An 18,610-nucleotide genomic window follows, 5' to 3' on the forward strand; every position below is an offset into this window, starting at 1 on the left:
ACAATATCCTTCTAAGAGTGATCCTAAGGGAGTTGGTACTCACTCCGGCACCAGAGCCGCGGTGTTGTTTTGGGCAACAATGAATTCACAGATGTTAATAACTACACTCAAAATAGAACAGCAGCTGTCCTAAGAAGTGTGTCATACTAACCTACTGTGCTGACTATGAAACCTGGAGGGCTCACGTGTACGGGACTTCCTGTGTTGCTGGTCAAGTGGATAGGAACACTAATGAGCTCATCAGGTAAACGTTGTTTGCCATTTTATTTTTTATATTCAATTAGGAATGTTACTATTTTCCACTGAATAGCGTTTGATAAGATTTGGCCAAAAATCTACCCTTTTGTTGCTCTTGGAAAGACTCGGTTATTTTACATCCTCATAACCAGTGTTGGACATTTGCTCCATACCAAATACTGCAGACGATGAACCTGGTTCTCCCCTAGGAACACTGGTGTAAGGTCCTAACACTGCACAGAGGGTGTGCAGGTAGAGGGTGTGCAGATAGAGGCTGCGCTGATCTGGGACATCAGGGCTAGATGCTATACCAGGGTGGGCAAACTTTTTGTCCTGAGGGCCACATCAGGGTTGCGCAACTGTATGGAGGGCCTGGTAGGGAAGGCTGTGCCTCCCGAAACAGCCTGGCCCCTGCTCCCTATCCATCCCCTCCCACTTCCCATCCCCCAACTGCTCCCCTCAGAACCTCCAACCCATTCAACCCACCCAGTACTTGTCCCCTGACCACCCCCCTGAGACTCCCACCCCCTATCAACTGCCCTCTGCTTCTCATGCCCTGACCACCCCCTCCTGGGACCCCTGCCCCTAACGGCTCCCTGGGATCCCACTTCCCTTGTCCAACCCACCCTTCTCCCTATCCCCTGACTGCCCTCCTGACCCCAATCCATATCCCTGACCCCGACAGGTCCCCCGGGACTCTCACTCCCAACCCTCCCTGTTCCCCATCCCCTGACCGCCCCCCCACCCAGAACCTCTGCCCCATCCAACTGCCCCCTCCTCCCTGACTGCACCCTAGGACTCTCTGCTCCCTTACCCAACCACCCCACTCCTCGACCCCTTACCAGCGGCAGGCACTTAGTGTATATTTAAAAACAGAGAAGATGAAAATGCTATAAGCTATCAATATGAGCCATTTTTAATAAGGTGCACTTACTGCACAGACAGACAATACCTTCTCTATAGATCTAGCAGCGTTGCTCCATAAAAATTACTCCATGACTAAGATTCATGTAGTATACCTCTGCGTGGCTGCCAGTTAGTGGGCCAGCAGGGAGCTGCGTGGGGGGGGAAGTGCTGGGTGCAGGTGGTCGTGGTTTGGGAAGGGTTAAGAGAGTAGAGAGGATCTTTGGTCTGCGGTTTGTTTTAACTGAATGAGTTCACAACATTTTTGCTCATCAGCTGAAACAAGCTCTGGCTAACTGGAGTGAGTCGGAAAAACACTGATAGAACAGTTTTCTTTTGTAAATTGCAGTTCCATCAAAATGGAAGTACTTCACAAAATCATGTTAATTTCACTGAAATTTTGTTTTAGAAATAAAAAGGGTGAAAAAGTTGAAACACCCCTGTGTCGGGTTGGATCACAGAAACCCCTTGGGAACTGCCAACTGATGTGCCAAGACTACTTCTGCCCCTGTCTTCCTTCCCCGGCAGCTTAGGACTTCAGTGCCCTGCCTGGTTTGAGCCAGACCCGCTAGCCTGCTTCAAATCCAGACCCACGGTCTGGGCTACGTCGCCTACAGCTGTAGGCTTAACTGAAAGCAACTTACAGAAGTGCGTTCCTGTCTTTAACACTCCGATGCCCAACTCCCAATGGGGTCTAAACCCAGATAAATCCATTTTACCCTGTATAAAGCTTATACAGGGTAAACTCATTAATTGTTCACCCTCTGTAACACTGATAGAGAGAGATGCACAGCTGTTTGCCCCCCTCAGGTATTAATACATACTCTGGGTTAATTAATAAGTAAAAAGTGATTTTATTAAATACAGAAAGTAGGATTTAAGCGGTTCCAAGTAGTAACAGATAGAACAAAGTGAATTACCAAGCAAAATAAAATAAAAACATGCCAATCTCAGCCTAATACAGTAATACAACTGAGTACAGATAAAATCTCACCTTCAGAGATGTTTCCATTAGTTTCTTCCACAGACTGGATGCCTTCCTAGTCTGGACATAATCCTTTCCCCTGATACAGTCCTTATTCCAGCTCAGGTGGTAGCTAGGGGAGTCCTCATGATGGCTCCTCCCCCTTTGTTCTGTTCTGCCCATTTATATATCTTTTGCATAAGGTGGGAATCCTTTGTCCCTCTCTGGGTCCCCCCTCCTTCTCAATGGAAAAGCACCAGGTTAAAGATGGATTCCAGTTCAGGTGACATGATCACATGTCACTGTAAGACTTCATTACCCACTTGCCAGCACACACATATACAGGGAGACTTACAAGTAAAACAGAACCATCTGCAGACAATTGTCCTGGTTAATGGGAGTCATCAAGATTCCAAACCACCATTAATGGCCCACACTTTGCTTAATTACAATAGGCCCTCAGAGTTATATTTCACATTTCTAGTTTCAGATACAAGAGTGGTACATTTATACAACTAGGATGACCACACTCAGTAAATTATAGGCTTTGTAATGATACCTTACAAGAGACCTTTTGCATGAAGCATATTCCAGTTACATTATATTTAAACTCATTAGCATATTTTCGTAAAATCATATAGAGTGCGATGTCACAGCCCCATTGTAAAGTTTTCAGAGCCTCAGGGTCTAATTTTTTCTTTCAAAATGGTTTTTGTTCAGGTTTTTTTTTTTTAAAGTTTGTATTATAATAAAATTAAAAAAGCTCAGCTGAAAGGAGTTGTTTTGATTTTCATCATTGTTACTGTCAAAATAAAAAAAACCACTGAGTTGATCTGAAATGAAATTGTTTGAAATGTTCTGTCACTGAGAATTTTGAAATTTTTGGGTTTCATTCTAAACTAGAACAAAACTGAATTTCAAGCTCTCAAAATATTCTAAGAAACAAATTTCCAAAAATATTTTAGTTTTTTAAAGTAAGAATACACAGTTGTCTTGTATGGTGTCTAGATAACGATATAATTTTAAACAATTTATAATTATCTCAAATATTGAAAGTAATTTTCTCTGATGGAGTTTGACAGCACTGTGGATCCAGAGTTGGCGAAAGCTTTTGAGTGAAAAAGAATTCTTTAAATTGAAAATAATTTTTCAGAAGAGCAAATTTAAAACACAAACTAAAGTTCTTTCACATTGTGCTGTAAATCACAAGGGAAGCATAATTCATTTACAATAGTTTTCAGCTAGAAAACTTGGCAGTCTTTCAGCAAGTTTCATAATTGCTCTATTTTAGATTTCATCTTGAAGATACTCAAGATAGCTTTTCGTTTTATTGAAAGGTTAATTTCACACCTACAGAAAAATTTCTGCTTTCCATTTGATTTAACGGGGTGTTAAATGTGAAAATTACATAGTCTCTGTGCAACGTTTGTTGCATTTTTAACCCTCATTGCTTTTTAGACTTCCGTAGGAGAACTGAGGAAGAGTAGGCAGTACTTCTTATCATTATTGGCAACAAAGCTTGTTGCTCATATTTTGCAGTGAGAGAATGTTCCTGTACAGTTTAATATTATTCCTTGATGGGAACTGCAAGATGGTGTCAGTACATGATAATTACAGCGCTGACAGTGCAAAGTCATGGGTCTTAGTAACAGGCCAATGAAAAGTCCACAACACAAAGTGATGCTCATGCGAATCCAAGTGGTACAAAGAGGGAATGTGAATCCAAATTAGAACAGAGTAGGCATGAGCGATTTCCCAAAATACCCGTACTAGCTGGCAATCGTTTTGGGGTTCACATCCTTTGGCAGTGTGAGGTATCAGAATGGATAGGGGTTCAGTGGATTTATCCCAAGTGGTTCTCTCTCCAGGTCATATCTAGGCACATTGGTGAGATATGGAGTTTTTATACTACACTAGTTGTGCCTGCCATAAGTTACATGTGGTACTTGCCATTGGCAGGAGCAGGGCTGTCCGGAGGGGCAGGGAAGGGAGGGAAAAGGGGCAGGCTCCCTATCTGACAAAGCTCCCAAACTGAGTGGCACTGTAACCCTGTGTGCTGGGTCACAAGGCCAGTCAGTCAATGAAATTCGAGCAGTCGGCCCCTCTGTCACAGCCAGGGCAAACCCGGGTGGTGCCGTGCAAAGTGGAAGTGGTTCAGTTGTGCATGCCATGTGAAAAATGTCCAAGGGCGCCCTTGTCCCATGCAATCCCTGTCATGTGGATTTCCATTATCAAACCTGTGCAGCCAGCACTTCCGTTAATTCTTATGGAAAGAGTCATTGTTCCAGATGTTCTGCTATGTCTGAGGCAGGATTTTCCAACCCATGTCAAAGTGGGTGTGTGTCAGTGCATAGCTTTCTCCATGTGTCTACACAACCTCGGGTGCGTGGCAAAGATGCAGTCTTGCCACAGCACTATTCTTTCCGGTTATCGACGGAGTATTAGGACTTGCTGCTCCAATGTTGGAATCAAGATTTGTCAAGACGTGTTCACCAATCAAGACAACGCCGACTTGCTTCTGGGGAAGCAAGAGAATTTCATCCCTGCCTTCCTGGACTATGGAGTTGAACATTTCCAGGCAGAAGAACATGGTCCAGAACCTCAGAGCTGGGCCACTGTGATGGGGTCCACTCACTGAAGGTTTGGCACATCCTCCTGACCATTCTGGCAAATAGCTCACAAGTCAACGCCCTTCCTCATGGTTGCCCCCATCAGTTTCTCCTCCGCAGCTCCTCTCTGATTCCAGGAACCAGTGTGCTCTTCATGACTCTGCCCTCTGGCCAGTCACTATTGTGGTTTCCCCTTCCAGGGGAGAGTGCATTAAGGTTCCTGCTCTTCAGCCGCCTCAGGCAGTCCTCTGGGTTTTCCAGTCTCTTAATTCCCTCCTCCAGGGAGTTACTTTAGGCAACTCATTGCTGTAGCCCCCCACAAACACTCCTTCCTTCTCCCAGGGAGTGATTGCAGACTACTCCATGCCACCTCCTCTGCTTCCAATTTCCTAGCTTTTGCAGAAGCCTCGTCTGTCCTCTCTAATCAGGTGCCTCCAGCTAAAGCTCCCCTGTTTGCAGGCTACTTAGCTCTTTCAGGGGTAGTGTGGGAAGCACACCTCATCACAGCCACTGGAACCCCTGGTGCAAGTAAGGTCAAATACCGGTGGAGAGCGAGAGCGTCGATGAGTTCATCTGTCCAGTCTGCAAGCAGAGTTCAAACAGTTGCAGCAAACTGGGAGGTCTCCAATGAATAGTTCTCGTTGCCTTCTGCATAAAGTCTGTGTCTCACTTATGGACTTAAAAACATTTTGTGCAGAAAGAGAGTTCGGGATTTATCAAACCTGTGTACTTCCTGTATTGCTATATGGGTCAGAAAGCTGGACCTTCTTACAAGCAGACATGGAATGCTTCTAGCCACTCCAAATGCCTGATCAGAGCCAAATCTTGAGCATAAAAGTGCATTTAAGTTTGATTCATGCAGGGATTGTTGCATTTCAGCCACAGTACCATCCTGCCCAGCTGCTTTACCACACTTTGTACTTTTTAGCACTCTTTCTAGTTCCTAAAGTATAATATGGGGTGATTTTCCTTCTCTTCCAATTTTTCAGGATAAAATCAAAAAGTTCCTTCACACAGTCTATCCATCTTTCCAGGATGCTGTTTGGTTTTGTCACCTAAATGGCTAGAAGATGCAATGAAATGGAAGAATTTGAAGTCAGAGAGAACCACAGAGAGATTCATTGCACCATAAAAAGAACCATGAGACAAATAAAGAAGTAAAGAAAAAGAATTCCCTGTATTAAAACTGATGACGGCAGAGAAGAGACTGGGTGACTGAAAATGAGCCAGGAAAGTGAAAGGGTTAGAAACGAAGGAGAGAAGAAGAGCAGAGAGCTAAGTGGCAGAGGTGTGGGGGAAAGAGAGAGAAGGGGCAGGCAACTTGATAAAAAACCATAATGGTAAAGAACCAGGGACTCGTCTGGAAGTGAAAAGAGAAGGAGCAAATGCCAAGAGCAAGGTGGGCTAAGATGGCAGACATGGACGGGTGGCTGGGGAAAGGGAAAGAAGTGGCAGCTGGTTAGATGAAGCAAATCACTGAATAGCCAGCTAGCAAGAGGTGAACAGCCTCTGTGGTTTCACTGGAAGAGGACGCTGGCTTGCCTTGGAGTGGCTGATAGCAGAGGATTGATTTAATTGGCTCTATTTTGCTTACTGGTAAAACTAATAGCCAGATGAGTCAGGATGGAAGCCAGGGACATCTGGGGGCAGGAGGGAAGAGGTGTTTACGCATGCAATGAAGGAGGGGGAGGGAGCATTCTATGCCATGTTCCTGCACTGCTAGGGGTGAGTTATAGATGTTGTTTCTTTGGGGACTAGCAAAAACTCCCCGTGTGGCTGTTACTATTTTCAAGTTATGTTGGAAATAGTCTGTGCTTATGCTATAAAAGAACAGTTTGGACACACTTGTGAGCTTGTACTGCTATTGGTGGGATTGCACTAATGTGAAACCATGTGTGAGGTCAGAACAAGGCCCATTCCGTCTACAGCATTTTGTGGTGGTTGAGCACAAGAAGTCTTCCTGAAGCACTGGGCAGCTCAACAGAAATGTTTTAGCTCCAAATTACCCAAATCCTTCCCCTTGTTCAAAAATTAACAACCTGTTTCCTCAAATACAGACACTCTACCATTGGGGCTGCCACAATTTTCATTTCAAACTTTGCTGGGATTATGTTAACATGTCATGTTCAAACTGCTGCCACTGTCTTTGTCACGCGTCCATAAAAGTGAAGTTTGAACATTGTTATTTTCATGAAGAATTGATCCGGCTTTGCTATCTGGTGAAAACTGCTAACATGGGGTAAATTTATGCAGTGCAAAAATAATTCATCCTGTAAAGAGCATAGAAATACTGGCTGTCTAGTTTGAGAGCTGATATTCAATCTAAAAATGCTTCGCTTTCCAGTATTAATCGCACTGCCTCATGCAGTCTATGGGGACAAAGAAAATCAACAGCAGACAAATTACTTTCAGTGACATGACACAACAGCCAAATGAGAGCTGGAATTTATCGACAGAACTCGTGTTCTTTTCAGAACAGATATTGCTTCAAGGTGGACAGCCGAGGATTTGATCCAGAATAGATGCCGGAGAACTAGACAAGTACAGACAGACCAGTTCAATGATTTCAGGAGATAGTTTGACTCTTCTCCAATGACAAGGAGACGACTCATGCTAGTCTGCATGATGCAGGCTCTGCCGACACAGCCATATCGGCAGACTCCCCAGTGTAGAGGCAGCATATGCTGACAGGAGATTTTCTGACTGTGTCAGAACACCACCTCTCCAAACGACAATAACTAAGCTGACAGAAGCACTGAGGGTTTTGCTAACACAGCTATGTCAGCTAGGGAGTGTGGGTTTTCCCACACTTCTGACTGATGCAGCGATGCTGCCAAGATTTGCAGACCTTGGGATAGGAAACAGCTGTGCTATCTTAGGGCTTGCCTACACTAGAAGCACTGCACCACTGTAGTGTGTCTGGGGGAGACACTCTATGCCGACGGGAGAGAGCTCCCCATTGGCATAACAAAACCACTTCTATGAGCACCAGTAGCTGTGTCAGAGGAAGCAGCTCTCCCACCGACACACCACGTATGGTTAATTTACACTCCTAAGCAACATAAGCTGTAATATAGACATAGCTTAGATCAGGGGTCGGCAACCTTTCGGAAGTGGTGGGCCAAGTCTTCATTTATTCACTCTAATTTAAGGTTTCGCATGCCAGTAATACATTTTAATGTTTTTAGAAGGTCTCTAAGTCAATAATATATAACTAAACTATTATTGTATGTAAAGTAAATAAGGTTATTAAAATCTTTAAGAAGCTTCATTTAAAACTAAATTAAAATGCAGAGCCCCCCAGACCAGTGGCCAGGACCCGGGCAGTGTGAGTACCACTGAAAATCAGCTCGCGTGCCGCCTTCGGCACCCGTGCCATAGGTTGCCTACCCCTGGCTAAGATCCTCCCCATTTGGAAACAGCTGGCAAAATGTATCTTATAAGAGCAACTGCTTACTGCCTGTTGAAAATAAGCTCTCTCTCTAAAAGCTATCAGCACTGCAAGGCTCCTAGCAGAGACAGAGACAGAGACTGAGCTTGGGAATTGTGCTTTTGGACACCTGCCTGAGTGCTGAATAAAGGCTCCTGTAATTTGGCTGAGTTAATAAAAAGTTGCGGAAAGTTAAATCATCTCTCCATGGTATTCTTACAGGAGACAAGCACAACAAGGTACCCTGGTGAATGTCGCAGGTGAAGCGCCATTACTCATCTAGGAGGCAGATAACCTTTATATTTCAGTCTGGCATTCAGTCACTGACATTTTAGAATCATTGATACTTTTGACTTTTCACTGTGCATTTGCACACTATTCTCCTCGTTTGGTGATATTCTAATTAAGAAAACTGCGACAAGCCACTAATGATGGCCATCACACATTTCGAATCAATCCTATTCCTCCTGTCAGCATGCAGTGTTGCAGCTTACATATCACAGAAAGGGCCCTGAGCCAGAGAAAGATACAGTATAGACTTCACTGACCTCCTGTCATTAAGCACAGCTAAAAAGTTCACAGCAAGAACAATCAAATTCATTTGCCATCAGCCTCGTTTCAGAGCCTTTAGATTCTGATGTGGTTCAGTGGAGTCCCCCTCATCTGGTTCACCCCTAGCGATTAAGCACATAGTCACTGTGGAATCTACCACTCCCATTTCTCAAAAAAAGTGTTACCTGCTGTAGAAATTATTGTAAAAGTCTTTGGTACCAGGATGACATTATGCAAAACAGATTTTTTGGCCTTTGGGTAACTAAGGACAAATGTTGTTGATATTTGTACAGGCTTGATAGTTGAGACCTCTAGATCACAGCATCGTCCATTTCAGCTAATAGGGCAGGGAGCTGGTAAACTCTCTCAGGGAAAGAACAACCAGACTGGAGAGACTTTAATCACTGGAAACAAAATGGAGGAATTAACAATCATCCGGGGTGAACCTGCCTGAATAAGCCCAGATGTAGGAATTTGCAAATATTGCTGAGGGATCGCAGTTGAGGGAAGTTTTAATATATTTTTATATAAAAAAAAAAAAAAAAAATTCCCCTCTCACCCCTATGGGTGGTATGTGTCTTCCTCAACCTTGGGTCCTCTACCAGAGGCCTGGGAGTTTGAGGGTTCTGCGCAGTATCTTAGCTGTTCCTAGCACTGCACTCTTCTGGACAGAGAGCTCTGATGTTGTTCCTGGGATCTGTTGGAGCCACTCACCCAGCTTAGGTGTCACAGCCCGAGTGCTCCTACCACCACTGGGACCACTTTGGCCTTCACTATATATATCCAGTTGCTATATACGACTGGATAGCGTAGTGGTTAAGAGCGCCACCCTTTGATACGGGAGACCGCCCTTTGATACGAGAGACCGGGTTCAAATCCCGGTTTGGTACCCAACTTTCCAGTAGGGGTCCTTGGGCAGAAGACCCCCCTAACGCTTCACCTGCCTACCTCAAATATGAGAGTGACACCAACTAGGAGAGTCATGCCGGCTCGGACATCGCCCGGATTAACAAGGTCCGCGCCAGATGTTGAGGAACCAGGACAATCTGATGATAAGTGGGCTACTGGAACAAAACATTCATGGACGAGACAAGAGAACCTGGAATTGATGGAATGCTACTAAAACAGTAGACCTAATGAGAGGGGATATATGAAATGTATGAGGGGACTGTGGATGGACAAAAGACCTACATCTACACTTACTGAGAAACAGCTAGTTACCCAACGCTTCAACATAGTAAAGAGGAAGCTGCTCTCACAGCTTGAGATAGACCAACTCCACATTACATCCCAGACTCAAGACCACCCGGAAGAACAAGTGGATGTGCAGCCCGAAGCTGAAACTTCACGCCACCTCCATTGCAGAGCACAGCAGCTGATAGGAGGCATAAGATCATGGAGAAACTAGCTACAGTCAATCCTCGAGACCGATTATCAAGGCTCAGTGGAGAATACCATCAGATAGTATGTTAGAAGATGCCAATAGGCCCTCATGACAATCCCTACTACCACCATAACTCAAACCAATGAACTGGTATACGTACAGCCTCTGTAATCCTGGAGATGCTTGGCTACACGATCAAGAAGAACAACAGTATGTACCCACCCTGGAAAATGAGGTGGAGGATAAGATCAAGGCGACTCGGAGAGAAGTTAGTCAGCTGGTGGAACTACAGAAGGGTGTAGAGATTAAGGATAAGACTCGGCTACTGAAAAATACAAGGACCTGACTCCATCTGAAGCCCTAGAGACTGCTAAACAAAGGCTCACAGCACTAGCTACCAGGCTAAGGAGATACACTAGAGAAGCAGAGGCCAAAAAAGTAAATTCCCTGTTCTCCAAAGAACCATCCAAGGTGTACTCCCAACTGCAGTGCAACAACACAATAACAGCAGAAACTGAACAGTACTGGGAGAAAGAGAAGACTCATAACACCAGTGCAAAGTGGCTGCAGGACCTGAGAACAGAGCACAGCAATCTCTCAGACAGAAACCAGTCACCATCACAGTAGAAGACAGCCAGCAGTGGGTCAAGAACGTGAAGAGCTGGACAGCACCTGGACCAGTCACGTACCACACCTACTGGTAAAGAAACTAACAGCAGTGCATGAATGTCTAGCAGCACAGATGAACCAGCTGCTAGCAGCAGGCTCCCACCCAAACTGGCTAACACAAGGAAGGACAGTGCTGATCAGGAAAGACCCTGCAAGGGACAGAACTGTCCAACTACGGGCAATAACCTGCCTCCCCACAACATGGAAAGTCTTATCAGGCATCATAGCTGCCAAGCTACAGGACCACATGGGCCAGTACATGAGCACAGCTCAGAAGGGCATTGGGGAATAACACCAGTTGCTCATAGATAGAGCAGTCGCCAAGACTCAAGGTCTAGTAAGACCAATCTGAGCACAGCCGGATTGACTACAGGAAAGCCTACGACTCAATGCCGCACACGTGGATCTGTGAATGTCTGGCGCTATACAAAGTCAACAGGACACTAAAGACCTTCCTCAAGAACTCAATGGGACTATGGAAGACACTAGAAGTCAACTCAAGGCAGCTTGCACAAGTGGCCATCAAGTGCGGCATATATCAAGGTGATGCACTGTCCCCGCTGCTGTTCTGCATAGGCTTAAACCCCTTCAGCCAGATAATCACAAGGACTGGATACGGGTACAGGTTCAGGAGTGGAACTACCATCAGCCACCTCCTCTACATGGATGACATCAAGCTGTATGCTAAGAATGAACGAGACATCGACTCGCTAATCCACCTGACGCGGATCTACAGTGAGGATATTGGGATGTCATTCGGACTGTAGAAGTGTGGCTGGATGGTAGTGAAGAGAGGGAAGGTAGTCAAAGCTGATGGGGGTGGAACTACCAGCGGGGGCACATAGCAGACATACAGACCAACTACAAGTACCTTGGCGTCCCACAGTCACATGGACCATGATGAGAGGAGGCAAGGAAGACAGCAACATCCAAGTATCACCAAAGGATAAGACAGGTCTGAAGAGCCAGCTCAGTGGGAAAAACAAGATCCACGCCATCAACGGATACGCCCTGCCAGTATAGTGAGCTGGCCAAAGAAGGACATAGAGGCTGCGATGTGAAAACCTGGAAGCTCCTCACAATACACGGAGGTTTCCACCCCAAGTCCAACACCAGAGACTGTATACCAGCCGGAAAAAAGGCGGGCGGGGCTTGGTGAGCGTCAAAGCCACTGTCCTGGACGAAACCCGGAACATCCAGGAGTACATCAGTAAGATGGCCCCAAAGATGAGCTGCTGAGAGAATGTCTGAGGCAGCAGCAGACATGGGAGGAAGACCAAGCAGAAGAAGTGCCATGGCAAGACAAGACCCTGCATGGGATGTACCATCGACAGATAGCTGAGGTGGCTGACATTGGGAAATCCTACCAGGGGCTGGAAAGGGCTGGACTAAAAGACAGCACTGAGGCACTGATCATAGCAGCACAGGAACAGGCACTGAGCACCAGATCCATTGAAGCAGGGGTCTACCACTCTAGAGAGGACCCAAGGTGCAGACTGTGCAGAGAGGCCTCAGAGACAGTCCAACACATAGTGGCAGGATGTAAGTGCAGGCAGGAACAGCATACACTGAACGGCACAACCAAGTGGCTGGCATTGTGTACAGGAACATCTGCACAGCGTATGGGCTAGACCTCCCAAGACCAGATGGGAGATTCCACAGAAGGTTGTGGAGAATAGCAGGGCTAAGATTCTGTGGGACTTCCAGATCCAGACGGACAGGCAGGTACTGGCCAATCAACCAGACATCGTGGTAAGAGACAAGGAGCAGAAGACAGCGTGGTGATAGATATAGCGTGCCAAGTGACAGCAACATCAGGAAGAAGGAATATGAGAAGCTGGAGAAGTACCAGGGCCTGAAAGAGGAACTAGAGAGGATGTGGAAAGTGAAGGCCAAAGTGGTCCCAGTGGTGGTAGGAGCACTCGGGGCTGTGACTCCTAAGCTGGGTGAGTGGCTCCAACAGATCCCAGGAACAACATCAGAGCTCTCTGTCCAGAAGAGTGCAGTGCTAGGAATAGCTAAGATACTGCGCAGAACCCTCAAACTCCCAGGCCTCTGGTAGAGGACCTGAGGTTGAGGAAGACACATACCACCCATAGGGGTGAGAGGGGAATTTTTTTTTATTTTTTTTTATATTGTGATGGGGCAAGGCCAGATGGCTACAGTAAGTACTGAGAAACAGGTATGTTAGCCCAGGCTAAACAAATCCTAGTACCCTGGTAACCAAATGACAGTTGCTCCAGATTAATCAGGCACCTGGGGCCAATTAAGATCTTTCTAGAAGGCAGTGGAGATAGCTACTTTAATTAGAACACCTGCAGCCAATCAAGGCAGGCTAATAAGGGCACCTGGGTTTAAAAGTCCAGTCAGGCAAGCAGGGAGCCAGAGGAGAAGGAGTGTGTGTGAGGAGCTGGGAGCAAGACGGCAAGGAGCTGAGAGAGAGAGAGAGAGAGAGATGTGTGAGTGTGTGTGTGTGTGTGTGCGCGCGCGCTTCTGGAGGATTGAGGAGGACAAGTGTTATCAGACACCAGGAGGAAGGTCCTGTGGTGAGGATAAAGAAGGTGTTTGGAGGAGGCCATGGGGAAGTAGCCCAGGGAGTTGTAGCTGTCATGCAGCTGTTACAGGAGGCACTATAGACAGCTGTGATCCACAGAGCCCTGGGCTGGAACCCAGAGTAGTGGGTGGGCCCAGGTTCCCCCCCCAAACCTCCCAACTCCTGATCAGACACAGGAGGAGCTGACCCAGACTGTGGGTTCCACCAGAGGGGAAGATCAATGAGGTGAGCAAATCCACCAATAAGCACAGGACCCACCAAGGTAGAGGAGGAACTTTGTCACAACATATTATATATATAATCTGTGGAGTTTATAAATTCCCAAAAGCCATAAAAGGTGGTGTCAATATAACAAGCTAGAGATATGTGCCCAGAAGTTTTTATATCTATAGTCGTAGCCTGTTTTTCCCCTAAATCTAAACTCTAATGTACGATTGTTGGTTGGCCATAAAGAGTGTAGGGTGGCTGAGCACTTGTCTGTACTAACTTTTGACAACAGATGTTTCAGCCTTTACGCTGCATTAATACCCGTGATAACGTAGCTGTCAGGGTTGGAGACAGTTTTGTTGGCTAAACCCCATTAAACAGGATCTGGTGATTTCAGTGTCTCCAAATCAAAGGCCTCATACCCAACTCCACAGCATCACCTCTACGGCCCAGAATGAACTAGTGTTGAGGCAATGGGTTCCTCGCTAACCGAGGCTCCCATATGCCCCTGCCTCATGTAAAGCCTGACCTGGAAGGCCTCCGTGAGCGGAAGAATGATCTGGTCCCTGCCCCTTCACAGTCTGTGTAACCTTGGGCATGTCATTTAGTCTCTCTCTGCCTCAGTTCCCCATCTATAAAATGGGCACAACAACACTGCCCTAGTTCACAGGGGAGCGGATTGTGAAGTGCTCAGGTAATGAGAGCTAGATAAGTACTTAAGACAGAGGGACATGTAGGCAGGAGGAATGGTAGCACATGGTGGGTCATTCCTTCCTTTCCATGCTGGGCAGGAGAGAGACACAGTGCAGCTAGGCTATAGCAAAACTGCAGTGCCCACAATAACTTGCTTTACAAAGCTCGTATGTGGCCTGGCCTCAAGCTAAAAAAAAACCAAAACCCTTCCCATCATTTAGAAATTCAAACAACTTTTTAAAGCAAAACCTTTAATGCACTCGATTTCATACTATACAAGAAGTGCAAGCTCCGAATGGCTTGGCCATGGGCAGTGCAGCATTGAAACTGGCATCTGCAGTGTCAAGAGAAAAGAGACATGTCAGTTTGTAGCATCAAAAGCATCATTCACAGGTATCCAACTAAGTAGTAGTCACACCAAGGAGGTAAGCTTTTAGCAGTGCAAGGCCTGTGAATTATAAATTTTTGCAGTCAGTGAATCTACCATGAAGATTCATGTTGCCTACAGAATATGCATAGTGCACAAAGGCAAATCATAAACTATAACTACAGTATGTGATCTACGGGCTCATTCATTTTTCTTCAATCCTTGAACAGGTTACAATGAACACTGAAAAAAAGAATGATCAACCACCAGCATGCAAGTCACCGGGGCTGGCTCCAGGCACCAGCCCAGCAAGCAGGTGCTTGGGGCAGCCAACAGAGAGGGGCAGCATGTTTGGCTCTTTGGTGGCGGGTCCCTCACTCCTTCTGGGAGCAAAGGATCAGCCGCCAAATTGCCGCCAAAGATTGAACCAGCGGCGGTAGTGCTGCAGATCACGATTGCGGCTTCCCCCCCCCCCGCTTCTTTTTGCTGCTTGGGGCAGCAAAATCCCTGGAGCCGGCTCTGCAAGTCATCTATGGATAAGGCAACTGTCATTGACAAAAAATGTTACTTTTGGGACAAACAGCAACACTTTTTGGCTTAGTTGCCATGACACAGACTCAAGTGACCCTGCAATATAGTTTGGGATAGTATCTGGTAAAGGCTTTTGTATTTGCTGCAACTTGTGACTCAGCTACTGATTGCTTCTAAAGGAAGCAATTATACCTTTTCTATTTCAAATGGCAATGTTATGTTGCCTTTCAGAAAATTAAAGCACTGCAGATTACTCCATAGTAATAGCGCTAATTCATTTCCTCTATATTATCTGTATTTATTGATCATGTTCCCTTTGCCAAGCATCTGAGGGCTTGTGTATCGTTTATACATAATTAAAGTTAATCAGTTCCCCATAGAAAGCCTTCAACAGGCAGCATTTGGAGATATTAGAGAGGGCACCTTGTGGCAATCATGATATCTTCCCTAAGCCAATGTTCAATGTAAAAGAAAAGGCATGCTACAGTCTAATGGCAACATGTGTTGCCAAGTATCACAAGTCTAAAGTACTAAACACACATCCCACAACCCAAATACATTCCTGGAGGGCCCCATCTCAGTTACAGGTAGGAAAACTCTTCCCAGACACCTTCCCTCACACAGCTGGAGGTACAGTGTCTGTAGGCTCCCCCTTTCCTTTATGGATTTCAAGTGATGTCAAGGAGTCTTTCCATGCACTTTTCTGGAAAAATTCCTGAGTTCTGGATGCAACACACAAATGCTTCTGCTTCATCCACAAGCTTCAAGGAGAGACAAAAAACAGGCAAAGGAAATGCACGTTAAACCTACCAATGATTATTTTAATCAACTCCATCCTGTATGATGGACGTTGGCTTCACTCACACCTTTTATTGTCATTGACACTCGTGCAGAGGGGATGTAAAATGCTATGGCAGTAGAACGGTAGCACCGGCCATCCACTGCACAGTGGCTAAAGTGCAGGGCAATGGAGAATCAGACTGTCTCGTTACTTAATCTTTAAAAGTGTGTTTGTATACTGGACATTCACCAAATGAATTTTCAGATTTAGGGACTAAAGAGAAAGTTTTAAACTTACAGGATATAGTGTATTGTGGACTTCAGGCTGCAGAAGACATAAAATACATCACAATATGCTGAAGAAAATTAAAGTTCTGAAGAGATTTATTTTTTCCCTTTTAGGCAACAGGAATGATCATTTTGCATTTGTCCCAGCTCCTGGTTCCAACACACCTCAGCTAATTGGGAAAAACACTTAATTGTGGAGCCAAGGCTGAATTCTAGCGGTGCTATCGCCTTGTGGTTAACATTGTTGATGACAACCTGTACAACATGACAGCTGTCCAGCCCCTGACAGGGTCTGTCGTTATGGACAGATGTGATTAGAACTACTACACTGCCTCTGCCAAGAACGAGTTTTGAAATAAGAACTAGTGACACTTCATTGTAGTACAATAGCAACACTGGACTTCTGAAGGATTTGAAAGAAAAGTGACATTACCAAGGGGCAAATTGTTTGATGGGCTAAATATTCTTGAAAGCAGCAAGGAGTCCTGTGGCACCTTTAGATTAACAGATGCATCCGATGAAGTGGGTATTCACCCACGAAAGCTTATGCTCCAATATGTCTGTTAGTCTATAAGGTGCCACAGGACTCCTTGCTGCTCTTACAGATCCAGACTAACACGGTTACCCCTCTGATACTAAATATTCTTAGGGCACGTCTACATGGCCCTGCAATCGCAAAGGTGTTATTTTTAAGCACACTAATTGATCCCTGTGGGCCCAGCTGGGGCACTTTAACAGAGCTCAGTTTCAAACAGTGCTACATTAAAGAGCGCTAGAAAAGTTTTAGCAAACACCAACAAAGTCTACACAGACCAATTAGTGCCCAACATGGTAGAGCACTTACAAATCACCACCCCTGTAGTGTGCATCGTTGGTCTGTGTAGACAAGTCCTTTAGTCTCGAGTTATCAGACAGGGTACATCATGGAGCAGAACAAGTTCCATAGCAAAGGTCCATTCAATGACGACTACGGAAGAGAGATGGAGTCACAGATTTAAAAAGACTGCATATGTTAAACATAATTATTTGTATTCTGGTATTGCAGAGTGGCCTCAGCTCCATTGTGCTCAGCAAACCACACACACCTTGCCTAGAGGAGCTGACAGTCTAGGTACAAGAAAGTCTTTGCTGAAGATACTAGGGATCACAGAGAGTGAAATCCAACCCTGTGTAGTGCATCAGCACAAGGCCTAGACATATGAGGGGCGTACGTGGGTCTTTGGGGGTGCACAGACCTTGAAATTAATTGGCACAGGGGGTGCATTTCATGCGCCAAAAAAACTTATTTGCTGCTCTGGATGTTGGATGCCCCAGGTACCACAGTGAGCAGTTGTGATGGGGTATGTACAGGGTGCTCCACTCATTGCTGGGCTGGCACATCCTCCTGATCACTCTGGGGATTAGCTCTCAAGGCCGACACCCCCGTCCGCAGTTTGCACGCCATGACTCCAACTGTTGTCTGCAGCTTCTCTTGCTCCAGGACCCTAACCGTCTCCTTCGTGACTTAGCCCTCCAGCTGGTCGCTCAGTGTCCCCCCTCCTGGGGTACAGTCCATCACCAGTCCTAGGCAGTCATCCTGTTCTTTGCCTCAGTTCTATGCCGTGCCCTCAGTGGCTGGTAGGGGGACTGGGCCCAACCTCTCCCCTGGGTTCCAGTCCAGGAACCCTCAACCCAACAGTTCTGGGGCTTCTTCTCTTAGCCCTCACTGCTCCTTCCCTGGACTGCTTCTTACACTTTTCGTTCCTCGCCTGTCATGTGGCATACCAGCTCAAACCTTCCTCCCTCTTCCCAGGAACTGCCTGCCACCTGCCGCCTGCCTTCCTGCAGCCTCTCCCAGCAGCTTATCTGTTGCCAGCTATCTGGTTTTATACAGGCCCCACCTGTTTTGGTACAGGTGTGCCTGTTCCTCTAACTGGGGCTTTCTTCTCAGCCTTGAATCTATCAGGTTAATTGGCCCATCTGGCCTCCATTAACCTCATCACACCGGCACACAGGGCCTAAGGGGTTAATACGGGCCTGAGAGGCCTGTTAGGGTACTGGACTGCACCTGGAGGGAGAGCCAAGCCTAAACAACAAGAAGCCCAGCTGAGCAGCAGTAGGCTGGATTATAAAACCAGGAAGTTTGCAGCAGAAAGGAGCTCTAGGGAGACTGTCTGCAGTCAGTCTGTGGGAGCAGAGAGAAGGGGAGGTGTCAGCCTAAGAGGAAATTAGCCCTGGAAGAAGGGTCAACCCCAGAGGAGTTGTGGGGAAAAGGAAGCCTGAGAGGATTAGGTAGGAAAAGCCCAGGGAAACGGCAGCAAGGGAGTAGGACTGGGATATGTTCTTGAGTGCCCTTGTAGCAGGGTGCTGGTGCAAAGGCACCTAAGTAGCCCCTGCCCAGCCAGCCCCAATCAGGGGGAATAGATTGGGGCTGGGGAGAAGCCTGGTGCCTGGCCTTTAGAA

Source organism: Chelonoidis abingdonii, chromosome 17, assembly GCF_003597395.2.
Source record: "Chelonoidis abingdonii isolate Lonesome George chromosome 17, CheloAbing_2.0, whole genome shotgun sequence".
Classification (NCBI taxonomy): domain Eukaryota; kingdom Metazoa; phylum Chordata; order Testudines; family Testudinidae; genus Chelonoidis; species Chelonoidis abingdonii.